Raw genomic sequence first — 26,183 nt, forward strand, 5'->3', positions numbered from 1 at the left:
TCCGGCTCCGCCTCCTCCTTGGCCCAGCTCCGCCTCCTCCTCGGTCCGGCTCCGCCTCCCCCTCCTCAGTCTCCTCCGTCCGGCTCCGCCTCTTCCTCCGCTCGGCTCCGCCTCCTCCTCCGCCTCAGCCTCCTCGGTCCGGCTCCGCCTCCCCCTCCGTAGTCTCCTCCGCCCGGCTCCGCCTCCTCCTCCTCCTCCTCCGCCTCCTCGGTGCGGCTCCGCCTCCTCCTCGGCCGGGCTACTTCTCCTCTTATTCCTTCTCTTCCTCAGCCAGGCTCCTCCTCCTCCCTCCTCCCGCCGCACTGTCCCCCGCCTTGCTCCCGGCGCTCGCCGAGCCTGCCGCCATCGCTACTTCAGAGCCCAAGGCTGGGCCTGGACGCCGGCAACACTGAGCCCTGAAGGCCTCGGTCCCCGCCACGGTACTGCCAGCGGCAGCCTCCGCAGGTAGGGCGGGTGAGGGGGAAGAAGGTGCCCATGGAGGGGGCGGGGGTGTGTGCGCGCGGTCACCACAGACGGACACACACCACACCCCACACGGACACATACCACACGGGTATTCAACACACCTTACACCACATATCACGTATGTACACATACACACCACGCTACACATACATCGCATGTGTGAACACACACCAAATGGGAACACCACAGACCTCATATTACACATCACACACAGATGCACACCACACACAGACCCTCACACCACACATGTTCATAGAGACATACATGCCACATCTCACATACACCACAGAGACATCGCACACACCTGCATTGTCATACAGACATACATGCCACATCACACATACACCACACAGACACACATGTCACACGTTCACACACCACACAAGTACATCACACACCTCACCACACATACATAAGTACATATACCACGTGGATACGTATCACACAGATGCACACAGACACACACTGCACACACCTCACATGTTCACCTAGGCATACATGCCACATCACGCATACACCACACAGACACACATACATACCACCGCATGTGCTGCACACACCTCACACATTCACACACCACATGGATATATCACCACCTCACCACATACATATGTGCGTGCATCACGTGGATACACTTCACACATCATACATTTACACACAATGCACGAGTACACGCTATACACCACGCACCACACGTGTACACACACCACGCAGATGTGCCACACACCTCACAGATACCCCACACACACGTCACACATGTACACACATGACACAGATGCATACCACACACAGACCTTCACACCACACAAAAACACACCACACATACCTCAACCTGTTTACACAGACATATACATGCCACACCATACATATGCTACAGACACATACATCACACACCCCACACACACCTCACATGTTCACACACCACACAGACATATCCCACACCACATACACCTCATATCACAAACACACAAATCACACAGACATAGCACATACACATACACCACAGACATACACATCATGCACACACATCACATCACACTGCACAGACACAGATGTACACCACCAGACACATCACACAGAAATGCCACATACACAGACATCCCGTTAATAGGCTTCTTGGGGTGGAAGATAAATGCATCAGAGATAAACCTAACACAGTATCCTGATGGGCAATACGAAAGTCAAATATGGGAGAGTGGCCTGAAAACCTGGCCCAGATATCACAGAGAAGTGTGGGATTCTCAACCTCCTACACCTCCTGCAGGCCTTAGGAATCACAACTAGAAAGCCTAGGATTATCTGCACCTGTTTTTTTAAATTGTTTCTAAAATAGAACCAAACCAAGCTTCCCTTTTCAAGTCTGGTAACCAACTCATTTTTGGCAAATTTTGGCCAAGATTCACTTTATTGTTAATCTTTGTAAAACCGAATCAAGAATAGACAGAACTTAAGAACTTTATTACATATATGTATGGTATGAGATTTGACTGTCAGTATTTTCTTAACATGCAGGCTGAAGTAGTTAATCCCATTAATTTGAAATTAACTGTCATAACTTCCCTCTTGAAATACTCAAAGTTAAGCACAAACTTTGGCATCCCAAGTAGCCACCTCATTTGGCAGAGGCTGAGAAGGCGTGGACAGCCCCACACCTAGAGCCATCGTTCACAGCCTAACTTTGTGAACAAGCAAGCAAGGAGTTCAAATTATCTTGTCATCTGAACAAACAAAAAAACCTCTCGAAAGTGTTGAAAAGCAAAGATAGCACTTTGAGGAGTAAGATACGCCTTACTCAAGCCATGGTGTTTTCAGTCACCTCATATGCATGTGAAAGCTGGGCAGTGAACAATAGCGACTGAAGAAGAATTGACGCCTTTGAACTAAGGTGTTGGCAAAGAATATTGAATATGCCATGGACTGCTAGAAGAATGAACAACTCTGTCTTGGAAGAAGTACAGCCAGAATACTCCTTAGAAGTGAGGATGGCGAGACTTTGTCTCACATACTTTTGGAGATGTAATCAGGAGGGACCAGTCCCTTAAGAAGGATAATCTTTTGCAAAGCCAAATCAAGAATAGACAGAATTTAAGAATTCAATTACATATATGTGTGGTAAGAGAAGTGACTATAAGTATTTGGTAAAAGTAGAGGGTCAATGAGAAAAAGGAAGACCCTCAACGAGCTGGATTGACACAGTGGCTGCAACAATAGGCTCAAACATAGCAACAATTGTGAGGATGGCACAGGACTGGGCAGTTGTTCCCCTACATGTCTGTCAGTTTGTCATACTGTGAGGCATCCGACTGTGTGGATCATAACAGATTATGATCAGATTACAGCAACATAGTCACTTCATTTGCATAGTCTATTGACCAGTCCCTGAAAGGTGCATACCAATCACAGGGGAGGCTGCAGGCCAGGGCCAGACAAAAAGCATCAAAACCAAGTTGTTTACAGTTTACCCAGGGAATGTCAAGCAATCTGGGCGACAGTAGCAAACCCTCTGTTGTAGAAAACTAGGGCAAAGGTAACTCCTCAGGATTTAGGGGAAAAATCTCTGGAGGTGATTTCCAGAAACCAAGGCAAAAGGCCACATGAAGGAATTCATTTCACCATACAGGGACTGTCTTTTTATTATTGTAGCTACAGTATTTAGCATAGTGCTTGGCACATAGTATACTGAAAGAATGATTGGAACCCAACTCATGCATAGATTGGCACTGTTAGTATTATCAAACCGAGTCATGTCGTGTTCCTGCTCAAAGACATGTAGTAATACCATGTTCTATCAAAAAGATTACAAACACCCCATTCCTAACATTGAAGCACCCTCTACAGATTGACTCCAATGGATCAATCCATTCTTATTTCACCCTGGCTTGTTACGCGTATCATGCTAACTCCAAACTGGCTCCAGTGAGTCCCCAAATGGGTTCCAGGCATTCCCTCACCTAACTTTACCTTCCTTATAAATTGCTCTTCCTCCATCTTTGCTTATCCAAATGCAATTCATTCTCCTGGGCCCCTTGAAAGAAATCTCTTTAGTGAAGCCTTTCCTCTTCCTCAATAGTGAATTCTACCTCTCCTTTCCACTGGGTGAGCTCCTTAAGGCCATTCTTAAACAAGTTTGCATCCCTGCAGCACTTAGCAGGATACCCTGGACATAACAAACAGCACTTTATCTCTTTAAAAAGTAGCTTACAGTCAACTTTCTGCCCTCCTAAGGAAACGCTGGTGGTGTAGTGGTTAAGAGCTACAGCTGCCAACCAAAAGGTTGGCAGTTTAAATCGACCAGGTGCTCCTTAGAAACAGTATGGCACAGTTCTACTCTGTCCTAAAGGGTCGCTATGAATCAGAATTGACTCAATGGCAACGGTTTTGGTTTTTGGTTTTAGTGATTCCTCAGTCCCTTACAATCTTCTATTAAGTTCAGCTGTTTTTCCTCTGCATTTGGCATGACTACTGCCCGCCCCTCCATTTGGAACTAGTTTTCCTTTGGCTCTCAAGGAACACAGTCTTATGGCCCTTGCAGCCAGTCTGATAACTCTTCATCTGACTCTCTCCCACCCACCACTTAAGTGTTGCTTCCTGAAGGATGCATTCTGGCAGTCTTCTTCCTACATTCCCCTTTTGTGTGCTCTTGTTAGCTTCCGTGGCTTCACTTGTCATCTGTTTCTAATAATCACTTCCAACTCCTTCCAGAGACACATTGAGGTTTAGTGGTACTGAAGTTTACACAACTGGGGGAAAGAGACTCTTCAAGAAAATTTCTACACTAGAATGGCTAGCAAAAACTATACATGGAAACCACATAGATGTATTGCACTAAACCCAAACTATGCTGTCTTCCTAACTCAGCTTCCCTCAAGAAAACCAAACCAGACCCATTGCCATCAAGTCAATTCCAAATCAGTGACCCTATAGGACAAAGTAGAACCGCCCCATAGGGTTTCCAGAGAGCAACTGATGGATTTGAACTGCCAGCCTTTTGGTTAGCAGCCGTAGCTCTTAACCACTGCATCACCCGGGCTCAGTCCCCCTAAATGCCTGAAACACTCCAAAGCCGTTTTACCTGAGGGAAAGACTGAGGGAGAGGAAGTTGGAGTGCAAAGAAGTAGCAGTCTTAATTGCAGCTAAAATAACCTTTTGAAAAGTTTACAAAGATGTGACTGTGAGCACATTGTAGAGGGTCAGTGAAAATGAGAAAGACCCTCTACGAGATGGATTGACACAGTGGCTATAACAATGGGCTCAAACAGCAAAGATTGTGGGGATGGTGCAGGACTGGGCAGTGTTTCCATTGTACATAGGGTCCCTGTGAGTGGGAACTGACTCAAGGGCCCCTAACGTCAACTACGTGGGCACATTACAAGGGCCCAGTAGGGGCTTGGAAGGGCCAATGCAGGTAAGGAGACTGGAGCTCAAGCCTCACTGCCTTCAAGAGTATCCTTCACGGTATCCTTCTCTATCTCTGTCTTCAGGCTCGGCCTGTAACTGCTTCTCAGACCCTTCTACTTGAATGTCCCACATCTTTCAAACCATTTTGGCCCCAGACAAAGCATACTGTTTCTTTTTCCTCCGGCTGATCTTAGGCCTTCCCCTTTGTTTTCTCTCTCAGGTGTTGGTATCACCATCCACCCAGTCATTCAAGTAAAAGCCTCGGTTGTATTTTATTCTGCCCTCTCTTCCATCTCCATAACCACTTGTTCACTAGATCTTATCCAGGTTAGACCCATATTATCTTTCATTTGAACTGTAGCAATGGCCTCCAGTGGGCCTCCCTCGCTGCCTCTGGTTTTTCCTTTAACTCATCCTTCACAGCTTGGAGTTATCTTTCTAAAACACTGCAATGGCTCCTAAGCTAGACTAACTGCTTACTAGCTGTTTGACCTTGAGAAATTTATTCCATCTGTCTGTGCCTCGGTTTTTTCACCTATGAAGTAGGAACAGTACAAACTTCCCAAGATGATTTTTTTTTCATTGTGGTGAAGTATGTATAACAAAACGTTTGCCATTTCAACCATTTTTATGTGTACAATCCAGTGACAGTTACATTTGTGGTGTTGTGCAACCATTGCCACTGTTTGTTTCCAGTTTTTTTCAACACCTTTAACAGAAACTCAGCACCCCTTAAGCAATACGTATCCATCTGTCTTCCACCCCCAGGATGATTTTAAGAAATAAGTTACAGCATTCCATGGCATTGGATATCTGGCACATGCTAAGCATTTGGTACATTGTTAACATGATTATATAATTCGCCTGTGAAAAACGTTGGATAGTTTGATATACCTAAAGAATAAAGTCGAAAGTCGGTAACAGACCTTCACTAATTTTCAGTCTACCTTCCCAGTTTCCATTCCTGCCACTTCTCCAGTTTCCATTCCTGCCACTCCTCCTGGCCCCTGGGCTGCAGTCACCTATCCAACGGCATCTCCTCTGTGAAGATTTCCTCCGCCTCTTCTCTACCCACATGGTGTCCTAATGTTTTTTCATAAACATTGGGCAAAAGTCCTTTGAGAACCTCCCCCGACCCTGAACTCTCTCCATTGCTGAAAATATAAGCTACTGAGCCACTATTCTCTCATGAATGCATTTAGGGAATCTGTGTGAAGTATATCTTGGGTTATTCCAAGTTTTTATTGGGTAAATTGGAATGAGCATTCTAGTCATGAATGATGAAGTGTGTTTTCCAGGTCATACTTCATTTGTGCCAGGAAGAACTTTATAGCCCATCAGCACCGTTTGTTTATATGGTATATTTTAAAGAACAGCTATAATATTTATTGATGCTTTTGAATTATGGTATTGACAGAGAGTATTGAATATACCATGGACTGCCAGAAGAACAAACAAACCTGTCTTAGAAGAAGTACAGCCAGAATGCTCATTAGAAGCAAGGATGGTGAGACTGTCTCACATACTTTGGACATGTTATCAGGAGGGACCAGTCCCAGCAGAAGGACATCATCCTTGATAAAATAGAGGGTCAGCAAAAAAGAGGAAGACACTCAACGAGATGGATTGACACCATGGCTGTAACAATGGGCTCAAACATAACAACAATTATGAGGATGGCACAGGACCGGGCTGTGTTTCGTTCCGTTGTACATAGGGTCGCTATGAGTCAGAATTGACTTGACGGCACCTAACAACAACAGCATAGGATCTAGAGAATGTATACAGAGGATTTAAGAAATTTCAGTGACCTTGTGGTTATTATCTGCTGTCGAGTCGATTCCGACTCATAGCAACCCTGTAGGACATAGTAGAACTGCCCCATAGGGTTTCCAAGGAGCAGCTGGTGGATTTGAACTGCCAGCCTTTTGGTTAGCAGCGTGAGCTCTTAACCACTCCACCACCAGGGCTGCTCAGTGACATTTGAGCTTGGTTTTCTTGGTCGATAGGTCGGTTGCTTTTCGACTCTATTCACTTTTTGTTGATAGAAGAAATGGGTGCTCAAGGACTCCGCAGACTGGAGTCGTCAGTTAACAGGTGATAACCAAAACAGATATGCTACTTTTTCCCCCAATTAATTTTGCTTTGGAATGGCAAGTGAAGAGACCTTTTTAGAATTTGCATAATTTTTCTTACTATTTTTTTAAATTTATTTTTTATTGTGGTTGTTGAGAATATACACCGCAGAACATACACCAATTCAACTGTTTCTACGTGTACAATTCGGTGACATTGATTACATTCTTCAAGTTGGGCAACTATTCTCACTCTCCTTTTCTGAGTTGTTCCTCTCCTTTTAACGTAAGCTCACTGCCCCCTAAGTTTCCTGTCTAATCTTTTGAGTTGCTGTTGTCTGACCAATTTTTAATAATGTGTATTTAATTGTGATTTGGAATCGGGATAAATAGCTCCTGGTTCCTTCTGCTGACCATGTAAATTCAGAAACCGAACTCTTCGTTGTGCGAAGACAGCCTTACATTATCTTTGCTGATAGTGTCTCCACTGCTCTATCTCAGCAGCAACAAGGCCCCTCACGGGTTTTGGCTTCTCTGACAAGCCATCAATCCTCAGGTCTACTTTAACCAGTTAACCGAGAGAAGTACCAGGATGAGAAAAAGATTTGAAAATATTCCCCCTACATAGCTCAGTGGGGGAGAAAAACATACAAAATAGGTGAGAAGTCAACAACTGACTATCCCAAATACACACACAACTTTCCTCTTGTTCCTACTCCTGTCAAAGATACTTCCTCTTAGTTCTCCCTGCTTCTTCCTTCCAACAACTCTAACCCTTTACTCAGAGATGAGACCTAGGTAACTAATACCTCCATCCATATCTCCTTCCCTAGTTGTTGCAAGATTGTTGACTTAATTGCCTCTAGATTAGGAAATACTACTTGGCAGTGCAAAAGGATTTGTATTCTGAAGGTACCAGCAAGACCATCTGGAAGAAACTGGTGATGGAATAAAATTCACTTTGACCCACAGACACATAAGTTTTCCTGATGGAATCAGGTAAGTAACGCAAAAAGTAAAAGTAAAACTCTGATGTCCCCCCTAAAAAAGACTTTTTTTTTTAATCCCAGGATACCTAAGGTTTTGAAAAATAGAGAAATCATTTACTGTGATGGTTCTTGAGTAAACACTTTATAAACTACTGGTTTAACTGGCCCACAGAGCCCTGGGCGGTGCAAATGGTTAACATGCTCTGCTGCTAACCGGAAGGCTGGAGGTTGGAGCGCACCCTGAGTGAGCTGCTCACCACACAAACATTCCTGGCACTTCCCTTCAGTGTTTGTCATCTGCCTTGGCTGCTCTTCTCACTCCTGGGTCTACCTGTTGAAATTGTACTTCACCTTCAAATTCTTATCAGACTTCCCAGCTTTCCCATGTTGAAATTAATCTCATTCTGTGAATTCTTCTAGTGCTTTGCTGGGGCTGTTAGCGTAAATGTGTTTTCTTGTTACTGGTGTTTCAGCTCCATTGGACTGTAGAGTGGGTGTCTTTTCATCCTCTTAAACGGTCTTTTACAGAGCAAAATTTCTTCATTTTGATGATGTCCAGTTTATCCATTTTTACTTTTATGGATTGTGCTTTTGGTGTCAAGTCTAAGAACTCTTTGCCTAGCCCTAAGTCCTGAAGACATTCTCTTATTTTTTCTTTTAAAAGTTTTATGTTTTACATTTAAGTCTGGGGTCCATTTTGAGTTCATTCTTGTATGGGGTGTGAAGTTTAGGTGGAGATTTCATTTTTTTTGGCCTGTGAACGTCCAGTTCCGCCAGCACCATTTATTGAGAAGGGTGTCCTTTCTCCATTGAAGAGCTTTTGCACCTTGTCAAAAATCAGTTGAGAGACGCTTGTGTGTTTCCATCTCTGGCTCTGTGTTCTGTTCCATTGATCTTTATGTCTCTGGGCCTGCACTTCCTCTACCAGCCCATTCCCAGCCTTCCCCATGCACCCACACACCTGCCTGTGATCTGAGGGTCACAACAAGCAGCAGCCGCTCCCTCTGTCTTAGCGTCCTAGGGCCACCGTGGCAAAACACCACAAGAGTAGGTGGCTTTATAGCACAGACTTACTGCCTCAGTTCTGGAGCTGGGGTTCAATTCAGGATATCTCTGTGTCAGTTCTTTCTGCGAACTCTAAGAGAGAATCTGTTCCATGCCTCTCTCCTGGCTTCTGTGATGGCCATCGACCTTGGGGTTCCTTGGCTTGCATTTCTCCATTGTCACATGGCCATCTGTCCTCTGTCTATATCTGTGTCTGTTCTCTTTTATAAGACACTACTCAGGATGGGAGTAGGGTCCATATAAGGAGCCCTGGTGGCGTAGTGGTTAAGCACTCGGCTGCTGACTGAAAGGTTTTGAACCCAGCAGCTGCTTCATGGGAGAAGGATGTGGCTGTCTACTTCTGTAAAGATTTACAGCCTTGGAATCCCTATGGGGCAGTTCTACTCTGTCCTACAGGGTCACTGTGAGTCAGAATTGACTCGACAGCAATAGGTTTTCTACTCCATCTTAAAAGACCCTGTTCCTAAACAAAGTCTTGTTCATAGGTACCAGAGATTAAGACATCAACATATCTTTTTTAGGGGGACACAATTCAGTCCATAACACACTGCAAGCTCCACGGCCACCCACGTACACATCTTGCACTGTTAAGGCCCTCTGGCCCCCGGGGACACCTGGACCCCCACTGCAGCTCACCCAGTGGTTGCTGGATGCCTGCTCCCCATCCATACTCCGGAGGGGGCCTACTGCCCTCCCAGACCAGCTCTGGCCTGGCGCAGCCATCGGCTTCTCTGCTCTCTGGTGGGCTGACCTCACCTTCTCCCAGGGAGCCTGAACCCTCCAAGCTTGTCCTCCCCTGGGGACTCTGCTGCAGCTCAAGGCACCACATAGTTTCCTGATATGTGATAGCTACTCTTTTATCAGAGTTATTACTTCTTTATATTCAGCTTTACTGTTTAACCCACTGTGGTTTGTATCTCCTGGTTGGACCCATGCAACAGCTCTTGGTTACCCACACCCTCACCTGCCAGGGTCCCTGTCGCACGTGGGTTCCCTTCACCTACGAAGCAATGCTCCAGGGCAGAGTTCAGAAAACTATAATTTACACATTAGACAGAAATAACTCAGCCTGTGACAGTGGAAGATATAGGACTTTGGGTTAAAAGTCTACTTGGGCTCTCCTACTTACTGTTTGCATGATATCTACTGTGATCCTGGCCATCTTGGCCAAATTGATTAGATCCCTCAGCCTGGTAGGGAGGAGGACAGAGATGATGGTACCTCACAGTTTGGATGCATGAGTCAAGTGAGGTAATACATGTGGAATGCTTTGTTCATTGTGAAAGTTCCAAACAAATGCTAATCATGTTCATTTAGCCTTAAGGCAAATTATGGAGTGAAAGACTGACTCCTGCTGAGTAAATGTCAAAGGTTAGGAGCAGTGGAAGATTCCTTCTGAAGTCAGACCAATGACCTTGCAATGACATTGAGCCCTGCATATCTATCTAAAATGGCTGCCTCCCCCACAAAGATCTTAACAGATACACTCTCGATAACACATAGAATAATGATTCTTGAGTTTATTTTAAAGACAAGAAAAGGGAAGTTGAATATAATGAAGATACTGTAGGAGAAAAACTGATGTGTTTACACTATTAGGATTTCTTGCTGTATAGAAAGATGAAATAAGTTAAGGACACAAGCATGGGAAAGAACAGTGCCAAATTAAATGTATTTTTTAGCCAAAATATTTGAGTTTAGAGTAATTATTGTAAGATAAGTATGATGTCAAATCAGATGTCAGAAAGTAATTTTTAGGACCTGGTGATTGAAATAAATGTCAAAGAAGAATGCAATAAAGAAGAAATGGTTACAGAAAGAATTGCTCAAGAATTTTTAAATTTCTGAGGCAACTTTAGCTTGGATTCAGAGTTCCCAACATGTATATTTTACACTGTATTTATGCCTATTCCCAAGAAAGGTGATCCAACCGAATGTGGAAATTATTGAACAATATCGTTAATATCACATCCAAGTAAAATTTTGCTGAAGATCATCCAAAACCGGCTGCAGCAGTATATCAACAGGAAACTGCCATAAATTTGGTCAGATTCAGAAGAGGACGTGGAACCAAGGATATCTTTGCTGATGTCAGACGGAGCTTGGCTGAAAGCAGAGAATACCAGAAAGATGATTACCTGTGTTTTGTTGACTGTGCAAAGGCATTCAACTGTGTAGATCATAACAAATTATGGATAACATTGCAAAGAATGGGAATACCAGATCACTTAATGGTGCTCATGAGGAACCTGTACACAGATCAAGAGGCAGTCGTTTGAACAGAACAAGGGGATACTGCGTGGTTTAAAGTCAGGAAAGGTGCGTGTCAGGGTTGTATCCTTTCACCATACTTTATCAGTCTGTGTCCAAGAAGCTGGACTATACGAAAAATGGGGCATCAGGATTAGAGGAAGACTCATTAACAATCTGCATTATGCAGATGACACAATCTTCTTGCTGAAAGTGAAGAGGACTTGAAGCACTTACTGATGAAGATCAAAGACCACAGCCTTCAGTATGGATTTCACCTCAACATAAAGAGAAGAAAAACCCTCACAACTAGACCAGTAAGGAACATCATGATAAATGGAGAAAAGTTTGAAGTTGTCAAGGATTTCATTTTACTTGGATCCACGATCAACGCCCATGGAAGCAGCAATCAAGAAATCAAATGACACATTGCATTGGGCAAATCTGCTGCAGAAGACCTCTTTAAAGTGTTGTAAAGCAGAGATGTCACCTTGAAGACTAAGATGCACCTGACCTAATCCATAGTGTTTTCAATTGCCTCATATGCATGGGAGAGCTGGACATTGAATAAGGAAGACCGAAGAAGAATTAATGCCTTTAAATTGTGGTGTTGGCAAAGAATATTGAATATACCATGGACTGCCAAAAGAACGAACAAATCTGTCTTGGAAGAAGTACAACCAGAATGCTCCTTAGAAGCAACGATGGTGAGACTACATCTCACATACTTTGGACAGTTATCAGGAGGGATCAGTCCCTGGAGAAGGACATCATGCTTGATAAAGTAGAGGGCCATCGAAAAAGAGGAAGACCCTCAACGAGATGTATTGACACAGTGGCTACAACCATGGACTCAAGCATAACGATTATGAGGATGCCACAGGACACGGCAATGTTTTGTTCTGTCATACATGGGGTAGCTATGAGTTGGAATCAACTCGATGGCACCTAACAACAACAACATATTTTACACATTTAATAATAGGTAGGGAGTTCAGCATGCCAATGAGCAACATAAAAAGAAAACTGCAAATCACAAATGCAGTACAATATTCAGTATATTAGAATGCTCTTTGTAATACGTTCTATAAGGAATACTGAAAGTATTTTCAACCAGATTATTTTACAATAGCAGTTTGTTGATAGATGAATTTTGTGAACATGTTAATTTTTCACAGAGCCCTGTTGGCACAGTGGTTAAGCGTTCGACTGCTAACCAAAAGGTCGGCAGTTCGAATCCACCAGCTGCTCCTTGGAAACTCTATGGGGCAGTTCTGCTCTGTCCTATTGGGTCACTATGAGTCAGAATCGACTCGATGGCAACGGGTTTTAATTTTTTCACTCTGGCTACTATTCTCAAAGAAAATAATAAAAATACAAAGAATTTTGCTTATTTGTCTAATTTTAAAGTCAGCCATGATATGGGTTCTACTGAAAACAGCTGTAACCATTTAAAAGTTATTTCGTATTGATAGAATTGTATAATTTATCTGCTGCAAGTCACTCTGTCCACCCAAGGAGACCTCAACCTCTGAGATGCAGCAGTCCTCAGAATTAACTAATATTCTTTATGGTAGGTTTAAAACATGTCCACAAAATTTTTATATGCTTTCCTTTAAGAGGTAGAACCAAATTCCTCTCTCTTGAGTGGGGGTTGGATTCAATGACTTGCTTCTAATAAACAGAATAAAGTGGAAGTGATGATGTGAGACTTGGGACACTTGGTCATAAAAGGTACTGTTTTCTTCGTCACTCACTGCCTTAGTTTCCTAGGGCTGCCATAACAAAGGACCATGATCTGGGCAGCTTAAAACAACAGAAATTTATTCTCTCACAGTTCTGGAGGCCAGAAGTCTGAAATCAAGGGGTCAGTAGGCCCGTGCTGTCTCTGAGGGGAAGATCCTCCCTTGTCTGTCTCTCAGCTTCTGATACCCCAGGGTTCTGTGGCTTGCAGCTGCAGCATCACTCCAGGCTGTACCTCTCTCTTTACGTGACCATCTCCCCTGTGTTTGTGTCTCTTCTCTTCTTTTAGAAGGACACCACTCAGATTGGATCAGGGCCCACCCTACTCCAAGTTAACCGATAGCATCTTCAAAGACCGATTTCCAAATAAGGTCATGTTCACAGATACCAGAGGTTAGGACTTGAACATATCTTTTTGGGGAACACAATTCAATCCATAACACTTGCTGTAGGGGAAGATCCTTCCTTTTCTTTCCCAGCTTCTGGTAGCCCCAGGCATCTCTTGGGTTGTTTCCAGTTTGTAGCTGTGTGTGAACATACATATTCATTTCTATTGGGAAAATCCTAGGAGTGGGATTGCTGAGTTGTATGCTAAGAGTAAGGTCCCTGGGTGGCGCAAACAGTTTGCACTTGACTGCTTACCTAATGTTGTGGCGCAGTGGTTAAGCGCTTGGCTGCTAACCAAAAGGTTGGTGGTTCGAACCATCAGCCATTCTGCAAGAGAAAGTTGTGGTAGTCTGCGTCCATAAAGATTACAGCCTTGGAACCCCCTTGGGGCAGTTCTACTCTGTCCGGTAGGGTCTCTGTGAGTTGGAATTGACTTGATGGCAACGGGTTTTTTGGTTTACTAACCTAAAGGTTGGCAGTTCACATCCACCCAGTGGCACCACAGAAGAAAGACCTGGCAATCCTCTTCTGTAAAGATTATAGCCAAGAAAACCCTATGGAGCAGTCTTACTCTATAACACGTGGGGTTTCCATGAGCCAGAATCCACTGGATGGCAATAGATTTGGTTTTGGTTTTTATGGTAAGAATATGTGAAACTGCCTAATTGTTTTCCAAGGTGGCTGAACGATTTGCATTCTCACTAACAATATGTGAGCGTTCCAGTTGCTCCACATCCTAAGCAACACTTGGTGTTGTCGATCACTTTAATTTTAGCCTAGAATTCTAATTGTGGGCTTGGCTGTCATTTCCTTGATGACAGATGATGTTTAGCATCTTGTTGTCAGCTTACTTGCATTTGTACATCTTCTAAGGTGAGGTGAAGTGTCTGTTCATATATTTTTGCCTTTTTTGTTTGTCTTTTTATTATTGAGTTGTAAGAGATCTATATATATTCTAGATACAAGTATCAGATATATATTTTGCAAATGTTTTCTCCCAGTCTGTAGCTTATCTTTTCATTTTCTTAATATTTTTGAAAAGCAAAAGTTTTGTTTTAAGAGCAAAAAAAAGATGAAGTCCAATTTATTTATTTATTTTTAAAATTATGGCTTTTGCATTCTGTTTAAGAAATCTTTGCCTAACCGAGGTTACAAAGATTTTCTCCAGTGTTTTCTTCTGGAAGTTTTGTACTTTTAGCTCTTAACATTTAGGTCTGTGATAATTTTAATAATTTTTATTATGCATTTTTTGCATGTGCATATCCACTTTTTGAGCATCTATTTGTTGAACTGTCCTTTCCTCCATTGACTGACTTTGGCACCTTGTTAAAAATCAATTGGTCCTACAATGTGGGCTTATTTTTGAAAGTTCTGTTGTATTCCATTGATGTATTATTTACCCTTAACACCAATACCATATTGTCTTGATTGCTGTACCTTTACAGTAGGATTTGAAATCAGTTTGTGTAAGTCCTTCAACTTTGTTCTTCTTCTTAAAAATCATTTTGGCTATTCTAGACTGTCTTGGTTATCTAGTGCTGCTATAACAGAAATATCACATATGGGTGGTGTTATGGATTGAATTATGTCCCCCCAAAACGTGTGTCAACTTGGCTAGGCCATAATTCCCAGTGTTATGTGATTGTCTACGTTTTGTCATCTGATGTGATTTTCCTGTGTGTAAATCCTACCTCTATGATGTTAACGAGGCAGGATTAGAGGTAGTTATGTTAACGAGGCAGGATTCAATCTATAAGATTAGGTTGTGTCTTGAGTCAGTTTCCTTTGAGATATAAAAGAGAGAAGCAAGCAGAGAGACAGAAGGACTTCACATTACCAAGAAAGTAGTGCCAGGAGCATAGCGTGTCCTTTGGACCCAGGGTCCCTGCCCTGAGAAGCTCCTAGACCAAGGGAAGATTGATGACAAGGACCTTCCTCCAGAGCCCACAGAGAGGGAAAGCCTTCACTTGGAGCTGGTGCTCTGAATTTGGACTTTTAGCCTGCTAGACTGTGAGAGAATAAATTTCTGTTTGTTAAAGCCATCCACTTGTGGTGTTTCTGTTACAGCAGCAATAAACTGAGACAGGTGGCTTTAACAAGCAGAAATTTATTTTCTCACAGTTTAAGAGGCTAGAAGTCCAAATTCAGGGTTCTGGCTCTAGAGGAAGGCTTTCTCTCTCTGTGGGCTCTGGAGGAAGGTCCTTGTCTCTTTTGAGCTTTTGCTCCTGGGAGATCTTAATGTGGCGCATCTCTCTTTCTCTATCTCTGGTTCTCTTGCTTGCTTGTTAATCTCTTTTATATCTCAAAAGAGATTGATTTAAGACACACCCTACATAATCCTGTCTCATTAACATAACAAAGAAAACTCATCCCAAATTGGGATTATAACCACAGATATAGGGGTTAGGATTTACAACACATATTTTTGAGGGACACAATTCAATCCATAATACAGACCCTTTGCATTTCCAAATACATTTAAAGTCAACTTGTCGATTTCAGTAAGAGAGCCTGCTGGAATTTTGATTGGGATTTTTTCTCTATATCTTGAACCTGTTTGTTTCTCTCCATCTCTACCACATCACCACCCTAAAAGGAGCTAAGATGACTACAACAGTCTACCAACTGGTCCATCTGCCTTCATTCTGGCCTCCTTCCAATCTGTTATTCACCCTACAATTGGAGTGGTATTTTCAAAACATATACCTGATCATGTTACCTACTTCAAAGTTATCTCATTGCTCATAGGATCAACACTAAAGTCCTTACATGCTCTGTCAGTAAAGATCATATTCAAAATAGTAAAAATATTTAACAACAAATACTGCATAGATACTAGCCAATTAGAACACATGCCAGCATCTTGGAGCAGCGTTTTTTTAACCCCACCCTCACTATGCTGGCTATTACTAGATCACAAGGAAGTCCAGAAGAGGGACTGGGAAGCTGGATTAGTGTTGGGGGGTGGGTAGGGGAGTGGAGGAGGGACAGAGTAGCTCAGTGCAGCAGCTATGCATCAATGGTACAGAGTATTTCGTGTTTTAACAGCAGCATGGTTCTGTTGGTGTAGAGTGGCTGACTGACAGGCCTGCTTCCAGGGCCTTCTGTAGCCTGGCATTGATCCACTCTCCAGCTTTATCTCCTGCACTCCTTTGCTTCGAGTCGACTCAATGGCAACTGACAACAACAACAACTCCCTTGCTGCAGCCACACTGGTCTTCTCTGAGATCCTTGGAAATACCACACTCCAGCCTTTGCACATTTTGTGTCATTTATGAAATCCTCCTTCCCTCCTTCACTTAGTTACACCTAGTCATCCTGCTATCTCTGCTCTAACACTAATTCCTCAGGAAGCTCCCCCTGACTTCCCTGAGTAGACAAAATCCCCCAGTTATAAGCCCTCATAGCTTCATGTCCCTCTCCTTTCTAGCAGTCATCACAGTTGAAATTCATATGTAGACTCTGTGCTCCAAGAGGGCAGGATCACATCCCTTTCTGCTCACCATCATACCCACGGTGCTAGCCTAGGAACTGACACATAGTAGGTTGCCAATAAATATTTCTTGAATAAGTGAATGAAAACCAAAACTCATTACCTCTCCTATCAAGCCTGTTCTTTCTGAATTCCCCATTTTGGCTAATGGAACCATCTACCTAGTCACCCAAGTTGGAGACAAAGAAAGTGTCTTAGGCTGGGTTCTCAAGAGAAGCAAAACCAGTAAAGTATATAAATATGTATATATATAGAGAGAGATTATATCAAGGAAACAGCTCACGTGATTGTAGAGGCTAGAATTTCCCAAGTCCGCGGATCAGGGTAGAGGCCTCTCCCAAGTCACACAGCTGCAGAAGCTGGCAAGCCCAAGATCAGCAGGTCTCCCACTCACAGGCTATGCAGATCGACGAATCCCAGGTTCAGCAGATAAGCTGACAGCTCAAGTCCCAAGGATGGGAGATGAGACGACAGGAAGCAGCCGCAGGATACAGAGAGAGCAAAAAGCCAGAACGTCTGCTTATATACAGATGTGGGCCACACCTCCAAGGAGACTCCCTTTCATCTGATTGACTACTCACAGTACATTCAATCATGGGAGTGATTACATTAACACACAATCATGGCCCAGCCAAGTTGACACACAGTCTTAACCAACACAGAAGGCGATCTAGATTCCTTCTTCATTCCACCATTAAGATGGACACCAGATCGTGCAGTCTGCCTTCTAAATCTGTTACTGCCTCAGCTCAGGTTGGTGTCATTTCTTGTCTGGCCTCTTGCAGCATTCAACAAACATGTCTTGTTGTCTCCAGTTGTGCCTCTACCTTGTTCATTCTTCATACTGCCCCTTGGTGATCCTTGACTCTCATCAGGGAAAATACGCCAGGGTCATGTCCACACTACCTCATGATCTGCTTCCTGCTTACCTGTTGTCTTAGTCACCTAGTGCTGCTGTAACAGAAACACCACAAGAGGGTGGCTTTAAAGAACAGAAATTTGTTTTCTCGTCATTCTGGAGGCTGAAAGTCCTAATCAGGGTCTTGGCTGTGTTGATTCCTTCTGTGGCCTCTCCCCTAGTTTCTGTTGTCTGCCAGCGATCCTTGGCATTCCTTTGCTTGTAGAGGATCCTCACATGACGCTGTCTTTCGCTGTGTGTCTCTGTGACTGCTCTTTGTAACTCAGAAGTGATCAGGTTTAGGACCTGCCCTACTCTGGAATGGCCTCATTTACATAACAAAAGAAAGATCCTATTTCCAAACAGGATCATCTCCACAAGTAAGGTTAGGACTTTAATATGGATTTTTGGGAACACAATTCAATCCACAACACTGTCCAGAGCCAGTCGTCTGTGACCCTCACTGTCCATCTCCAGGGCTCCAGCATCCCTTTAGAGGGACTGAGCCACCCTGAATACGGAGCCTGTGATCACTTCATCTCTATTCTGAGAACTTCGCAGGATGTCTGGCAGGGAGAGAGCAAAGTAACAAATGTTTGTGGAGCTGAATGGAAATGAGTGAGACTCATTTTCATCTCCTGCACACTCTGCTACAACAGCACAGTACGATGAACAATGTTCATGAGAATGACTATGAGTCGTTAAGAAATGGATTAAATTGTGTTTATAAACTTAATGTGATACATCTTGGAGAGATTCAAATGAGAATGAGTATGATGTTAAAGTTTTGATTCTTAAAGACATATTCAACTGTTTTTGGAAAATCAGCTATGCAGAGTCACATTCTGTAAGTCTTTGGGATATTGGTGGAATTTAACTATGGTTTAATAATATCGTGTTTCCCTTAGGTGGGAGTGTTTTGCAAAAGGTGAGTTTGCCATATTCTTCCTTAAATTCCACATTTATGCCATTTTTCTGTTTCTCCATATTATTGCCATATCAGAAACTCTCAAACTTCTAATCACTTGTTTGTATTTGCTGCTCTGAGAAATTGTGTTTGGAATTAAAATTAAATTTACGTATAATTTTAAAGTGTGGAGAGAGCAGCCAGTAGGCAGAACTGTATGTGGTTCTATGTGAAACAGGAAGGGAAGATGCCAGCGGGTACCATAACAGATGTGGTCCTTTCGAGGGACCAAATTTCTATCTGCTGAAGGCAGCGGGCCCAACAAGACTGAAATCAAAAGGAGAGGGCTGTGGATGTATGGTGTAAATCTCCATTAAATGAGGAAACTCCAATCCAAAACAAAACTGTGTAATTTTAAGAAGCTGTTTCAGTGAGGGGTGGGGGGGAATGTCTAGGGAACAGCTGTAGTAGAAAGGCTGAATAAGACTGTATAATTACAGCATTCGAGACTGTATGGCTTTTGCTAATATGTACTGTGATCAATTCAGATGCTTAATTAAGTGGTAATTGTCTCCATTTTCTTACCTAGAGAATGACTTTGCCTTCTGTTATGGATTGAGTTGTGTCCCTCAAAAATATGTGTTGGAATTCTAACCCCTACATACTGTAGATGTAATGCCATCTGGGAATAGGGTGTCTTTGTTAATGAGGCCATATCAGTGTAGGGTGTGTCCTAAACCTAATCACTGCTGGGATATAAGGAGCAGCATAGACAGAGAGACAACTGAGCACAAGCGGGGAAGATAGATGCCATGTGAAGATCGCTAAGGAACCCAGGAACAGAGCTGGAACTGAGCTGAAGGAGACAAGGATCTTCCTCTAGAGCTGACAGACAGAGCCTTCCCCTGGAGCCCCTGGAGCTGGTGCCCTGAATTCGGACTTCTAGCCTCCTGAACTCCTGTGGTATTTCTGTTACAGCCACCCTCTTGTGGTATTTCTGTTACAGCAGCCAAGTATTACAGAAGTCCAGAGAGAGAGATCAGTGCACTTTGGGTTAGCAAGGTGTCTTAGGCTGGGTTCTCTAGAGAAGCAAAACCAGTAAAGCATATAATTATATATAGAGAGAGATTTATATCAGGGAAATAGCCCATGCAATTGTACAGGTGAAAACATTCCAAGTCCATGGATCAGGGTAGAGGTCTTTCCCAGTTCACGCTGCTGCAGAAGCTGGTGAACCCAAGGTCGGCAGATCGGAGAGGGGCTCCGACTCACAGGCTGTGAAGGTCAGTGAATTCCAAGATCAGTAGACAAGACCGCAAGGTTTCTCCTGATTCACGTAGCTGCAGGGGCTGGCGAACCCAAGGTCAGCAGGTCAGGAAACCAGACTCTTGCTCGCAGGCTGAGAAGTTCGTCGAATTCCAAGATCAGCAGGTAAGCTGCTAGCTCAAGTCCCAAGAACCAGAGGTGAGACAGCAAGAGGCAGCTGCTGGGTCTGGAACAAGCCAAAAACCTTTGCAAGGTGAGCAGGCAGAAAATAACTGGTGGAAGGCAGAGAGATGTACTGAGGGGGCGGTGAGCTACCACAGGCCCTGCCTCTGCCAGTACCACTCAGCAGATTCCATCATGGGGGTGATCACAACGTTATACAACTGCTGAAACACTGAGAATAATGGCCTAGCCAAGCTGACATACAATCTTAACTATCACACAATGACAGACTTTATAGGGGCCATTTGACGTATGGATGTTGTTGTTGTTAGGTGCCATCAAGTTGGTTCTGACTCATAGTGACCCTAAGTACAACCAAACGAAACACTGCCTGGTCCTGTGCCATCCTTATAATCGTTGCTATATTTGAGCCCATTGTTGCAGCCACTTTGTCAATCCATCTTGTTGAGGATCTTCCTCTTTTTTGCTGACCTTCTACTTTACCAAGCATGATGTCCTTTTCCAGGAACTGATGGATAGAAATGAATATTAGTTCTTCAAAAAAAAAAAAAAATACAATCCAGACTTCCACCAGTTTGCAAAGGCCTTGTCTGCATTCATTTTTAGTTGTTAGTATTGACTTTTATGATGGCTATAAGTGGGAGTAGTATACTGAGAAAACCTTTTCCAGTTCTATCCTTCTCCCTCCCACCCCAAACCCCACATCTCTGCAACTGTTCACAGTCTTAGGTATGTCCCCTGGAGTCCTCTTGTACCAAACCACCACAACCCTGAGGGTTGAGGCTTCCGAAGTTCTCAGAGTTATTACCTCTCTGTAATAGAGCTTTGTATGTCTCCTAGTTCTCTAAGACTTTCTCTCAAAACATGTTTCTATCTCTGGCACAAATAAAAATTTTCTTTTGCATACCCTCAAGCTATAATATAACTAGATTTCAACTTTTAGTAAAATCTTACATATCACTGATAAGAGACCTCATCATCTTTGACTGCCCAGCGTCCATTCCCCCTTGTTCTGATTATAGAAGGTTTCTCTTCCTGGGGCATTTGCCAGGGGTGTGCTGGAGCTGGCTTGAACTGGCTCATGAGAGCAATTTTTTAAATTTCAGGAGTTTGGCAAGCCCACTGTCATACACAATCATTATTTAAAATCAAATTACGTGAACTTACGATTAAACAAATGATATTAAAAACAAAGGTAATAGATACTCAAAACTCATCATTTCCTAACTATTTTACTACATTTTATTGTTAGATGTGCTTGAGGTTATTTATGTTTCTTGTATCTATGTGGTAGAAATATCGTATAATGATGCTTTCCTGTACCTTTCTCCCCAACTTTGTGCTCAGGGACATCACATTGGTAGCTTGAAGTCCTCCACAGTGACAGTGTTTACACCACAGAAATTGGCAAATGCTGCAAATGAGGCTCCCCAACCACGTAAGCTGGTTGTTAAACATTTACCAGCACATCACTGGGTATTACCCATCATACCCATCTCAGTTCACATGATCCAAGTTGTCTGATCATGTTTCCCCAACTCTAGGAACTTTACCAAGTGAGAGTAACCCCTCTGTGGCTGCTCAGTTAGTAGGGTGTGAGTTCGTACTGGCCTTTTTGTCATCACAAGTAGATAGAAGGAAGCCTGAGAAGGAAGTCAACACAGAAGAAAGCAAACTGGAGAGACAGAAACATCTTCCTAATCACATCATTTAATATCTGGATCCAGCCTTGCCTGGAGCTGTTGTATCCTTGACTCTTTTGTTGCATGAATAAATGATTTCCCCTGATTTTGGCCTGGGCCAGTTTAACTGGCTTTCTATCATTTGCAAGTAAAAGAACCATTATCCACAATAAAAACAATTTTTAAAAATGACTTTAGGGGAGTTCGTGAGTTCTCAATTACTACAAGAGAATAACAAAGTCGTATTTGATAGTGGGTAGATGACTGGGTGATTGTAGGCTCACTCTAAGAGATTTGCCTGGCAGAGCACATGCGGTGCAGTGAATTGCTTTTATATGACCCTTCTAGCCATGGTCTGGTAACTCCCACAAAATGATTTGAGTGAAACTATGCAAATAATGTGCTTGTGGCCCACCAATGAGATTGGATAGCCTGCTAATTCAGATAAGGTGCATGGAACGTTGTGGGGGGGGTATGCAAATAAGGTGCATGGAACCTAGGGGATTGGTGAGTTCTGCCATCCTGCTATGCTAAAAGGGAACTAATCCCAGAGGCTGAGGGGGACCCCACTACCATCAAGAAGAGCCAGGACCCAGAACTAAAACCATTCCTGAAGCCAACTCTTCAGACAAAGATTACACTGGACTGTATGACATAAAATGATACTCGTGAAGAGTGTGCTCCTTAGTTCAAGTAGATACACAAGACTAAATGGGCAGCTTCTGTCCAGAGGTGAGATGAGGAGGCAGAAAAGGACAGGAGCTGGTTGAGTGGACATGAGAAATGCGGGGTGGAAAGGAGTGTGCAGTCACATTATGGGGATAGTAACTAGGGTCACATAACAATGTGTGTATAAATGTTAGTATGAAAAACTAACTTGAGCTGTAAACTTTCACCTAAAGCACAATTTAAAAAAAGAAGAACCAGCAGTAGAATGTGTCCTTTGGACCTGTGGTCCCTGCACTGAGAACCTCCAAGACCCAGGAGACAGGGAGAGCTGCAACACTGGAGAGCTGTAACACTGTAGGCAGCAGTGGGAGATGGCACAGTGGCCCATGGAGAGAGACAGCTGAGCTCCTTTGGACAAGAGGCTTCCTGGCAGAGTAGAGTGCCTCTGGGCACTTATCGGCAGAGCTAAAGAGCTTTGTAACACTTGCCAGGGCAGGGCAGAGCCCAGCCCTGAGCAGGGGTCGAGGCAAGAGCAAGGGCCAAGGCCGAGAGTGAGGGCTGAGGCTGAGAGTGAGGGCCAAGCTCAAGCAGAGTCCAGTGGCAGAGGCCTGCCTGAGGGCATGGCTGAGAAGAAGCTGTCCTGATCGAAGAAGTGTATCCTGAGTGTTCTGATACTGAATTGTAACCTGTTAGTTCCCTAATAAACCCTATAATTGTGAGTATGGTGTCTCTGTGTGGCCATTGCAACAAGTTATTGAACCCAGCATAGAAGTAGAGAGTGCTGTGGGAGGGACAGCTGGTGTCAGAATTGGTAAAAAGCTTGGAGAGTGGGGGTATGGCTGACCTCCACCTCATGGGAATCAGCTTTGGGCTGATGTTGATCTTGATCCTCCTTTGTCCCCCTGAAGTTAGAGGAGGTCTGTTGGTACACCATTTTCACAGCACATGATTCAAATCCACACATTAGCAAAAGTACTAAGTCCATAGGCCCTTCAGATTGCCCATGGATGGCTGAGTCTTTGAAGGTAAAATCTGTGAATGCCCAGGGTCTATTTTACTGACAACACGCTTTGACTGTGGCTGTCCTAACTCTGTCAGCATGCTTTAAGAGGGGTGGTTTTGTGTTCTCTGGTGTGGTGCTAAAACACATTGCACAAACCACATCAAGCTCGGGCCATGTTTCCTCAAAAAGTCTTACAATTTGAGACTGAATAATCTGCTCCATTTGCAGAAAGAGCCTGGATTAGAAGCCAAGGGTTTACTTTCTGGTCCAGACTCCCCCATGACTTTGGGTAAGACATCTCACCCCTTAAGAGTTTTCTTCTCCAGAGAGTGAGGACTGAGGCTAAGTGATCCTAGTAGTATTTTCCACAATTCCAACTTCTACGATTCTACTTTAAGCACTCATATTACTATTTGTTTCCTAAATGGCTCTCAAAAATTTTCTTATCAAATGAGAAATATTTGGATAATGGCCATTTTTAGAACAGCTAATGTTTTCACTCTTCTAACCCAAGAGGGGTCAATGGAAATGAATGGCCAGTGATGCTACCCTGGTCGGAGAAGGAGGAGAGTGAGACCCAGAGACATTTGCCATGGGGAAAGGAGGATTTTGTAGAGTTCATACTTCGGCTTCTAGCTCTGCACCCCCAAACTGGAATCACAGTTGCTAATTAAATTGGCAAAAAGGCATTTTGTTAAAACGTGCCCATTACCTGCTGTGCCACCAGGCCCAGCTTCCTTACGTGTCAGGATGGGACAGTTTTACCACTTAACAGTGAAGACAAAAAGAAAATGACAGCAAGAGGGGAAAACTAGAGTGGTAGACAGTATGTCTCTGATCCCTCACCCCAAGTGCGTTTGTGATGATACATTAAGAAAGCACATATTTTGAACCTGACATTCTCAATTACTTACGGCATGACAGCTTTGTTTAATAATTATTATGATTACAAGAAATAACATCCTGTCCTCATCCCATTAAGGATTGGGACGGTACACTGAGGAATTACAACTCATAAAAACAAAGCTTTAGAGGCAGGGCCAAGATGGCGGAGTAGTGAGACACTTCCCGGTGGACCCTCTTACAACAAAGACCCTAAAAAACAAGTGAATTGATTATATATGGCAATCAGGGAGCCCTGAACATAAAAGGCAGAGTTGACGAACCGGACTGAGCGACGGGGAGGGAGAGATGGTTCGGAAGCAGCCAGAAGTTGCCAGACCTAGCCCGGCGAGAGCCTGGGCCCTTCAGGCCTGATCAGCTTGGGGGTGAGTGGTGAGACAGGCATGCGGCGGTGCTCGGGAAGTGCGTTTTCCACACCGGTAGAGACCCAGCGCCAGAGAGTCTACACGGCCACCCAGAACCAGTGAGAAGCAGCCCTGGATCGGCAAAAGATAAGTAATTGCGTACAGCCTACTGCACGGATCAAAAACACCCCCCTTAGGGAAAAACGTGTCTCCCATTTACCTCCTGGCCCCCTGCTCTGCACTGGCTCCTGGACTGGCTTCAGCAGTTGCCGAGTCCCCTGGGCCAGAAGTAGGATCTGTCACACACCCCGAGCCTTCTCCCTGCCTTGGAGAATGAATAAATTAACAGAGGAAAAAATAAATGGCCAGCTCCTCTAAGCCAGGAACCCAGGGTAGGCACAGTTCCTTTGCCTAGGCACAGTCATAAGGGATCCACGGACTTTGAGTGCCTTTCCCCCTGCATAGACTTGTGTGGGCCCATCTCAACAGCATAGGCCCTCATTACCGCAGTACAACGGGGTATATACTTGAAGTCTAACTTCAACTGTTTCAGCTGTGAAGTGGCAGGTTCTTGACATTTGACACTGCTCTGCCCATTAAGCAGGGTCTTCACCTACCCACATCAGGGGCCTGAGGACTGGTGGCTCCACCCACGCCACCTAGCCACCTGCGATAGGTGCCCCCCAGTCCTTACAGCCAACAGCATTAGGTGCTCATAGTCTGCAAAACCCACCCACCTATGCACTCTGGGGAACAGGGACACGTCTTCCTCCTGGATACTTGGGGGTGGCTGTCATCCCCCTGCCTTGCTCAGAGTGTGTCCCCCTGCTGCAGCCAGATGCCTGCGCCTACACCAGTCACCCATGCCTGTCTAGGACTGTAGGTGAGAGCCTGCACCACACACTTGGTGGCTATCTACCTGAGCACCTGAGCTGAATCCATACAGGAGGAGTGGGTGGAGTCCTGAGCTCACATACCTACTAACAGATATAACCACCTGGTGACAAGACATTAGAGCTTCAAAGGTGCCAATAATCAAATTAGCTCTTATGAGCAGCCTATTTGGGCATATCAAAACAAAACAAGAAGCTAGGACACAGTAAGCAAACATAAATAAATATAATAACTTACTGATGGCTTGAAGACAACAGTCAATATCAAATCACATAAAGAGGCAATCCATGATGGCGTCAGCAAGCTCCCAAAATAAAGAATCTAGAAATTTTCCAGAGGAGGAAAATTTCCTGGAATTACCAGAGGCAATTACAAAAGATTAATACACATAACTCTTCAAGAAATTAGGAAGGAAATTAAACAAAATGCAGAACACGCAATAGAGGAAATTAAAAAGATGACAGAAGAGCACAATGGCAAATTTAACAGGCTGCAAGAATCCATAGAGAGACAGCAATCAGAAATCCAGAAGATTAACAATAAATTTCAGAATTAGACAACTCAATAGA

The sequence above is a fragment of the Trichechus manatus genome, unplaced genomic scaffold (assembly GCF_000243295.1).
Source record: "Trichechus manatus latirostris isolate Lorelei unplaced genomic scaffold, TriManLat1.0 scaffold00093, whole genome shotgun sequence".
Classification (NCBI taxonomy): Eukaryota; Metazoa; Chordata; class Mammalia; order Sirenia; family Trichechidae; genus Trichechus; species Trichechus manatus.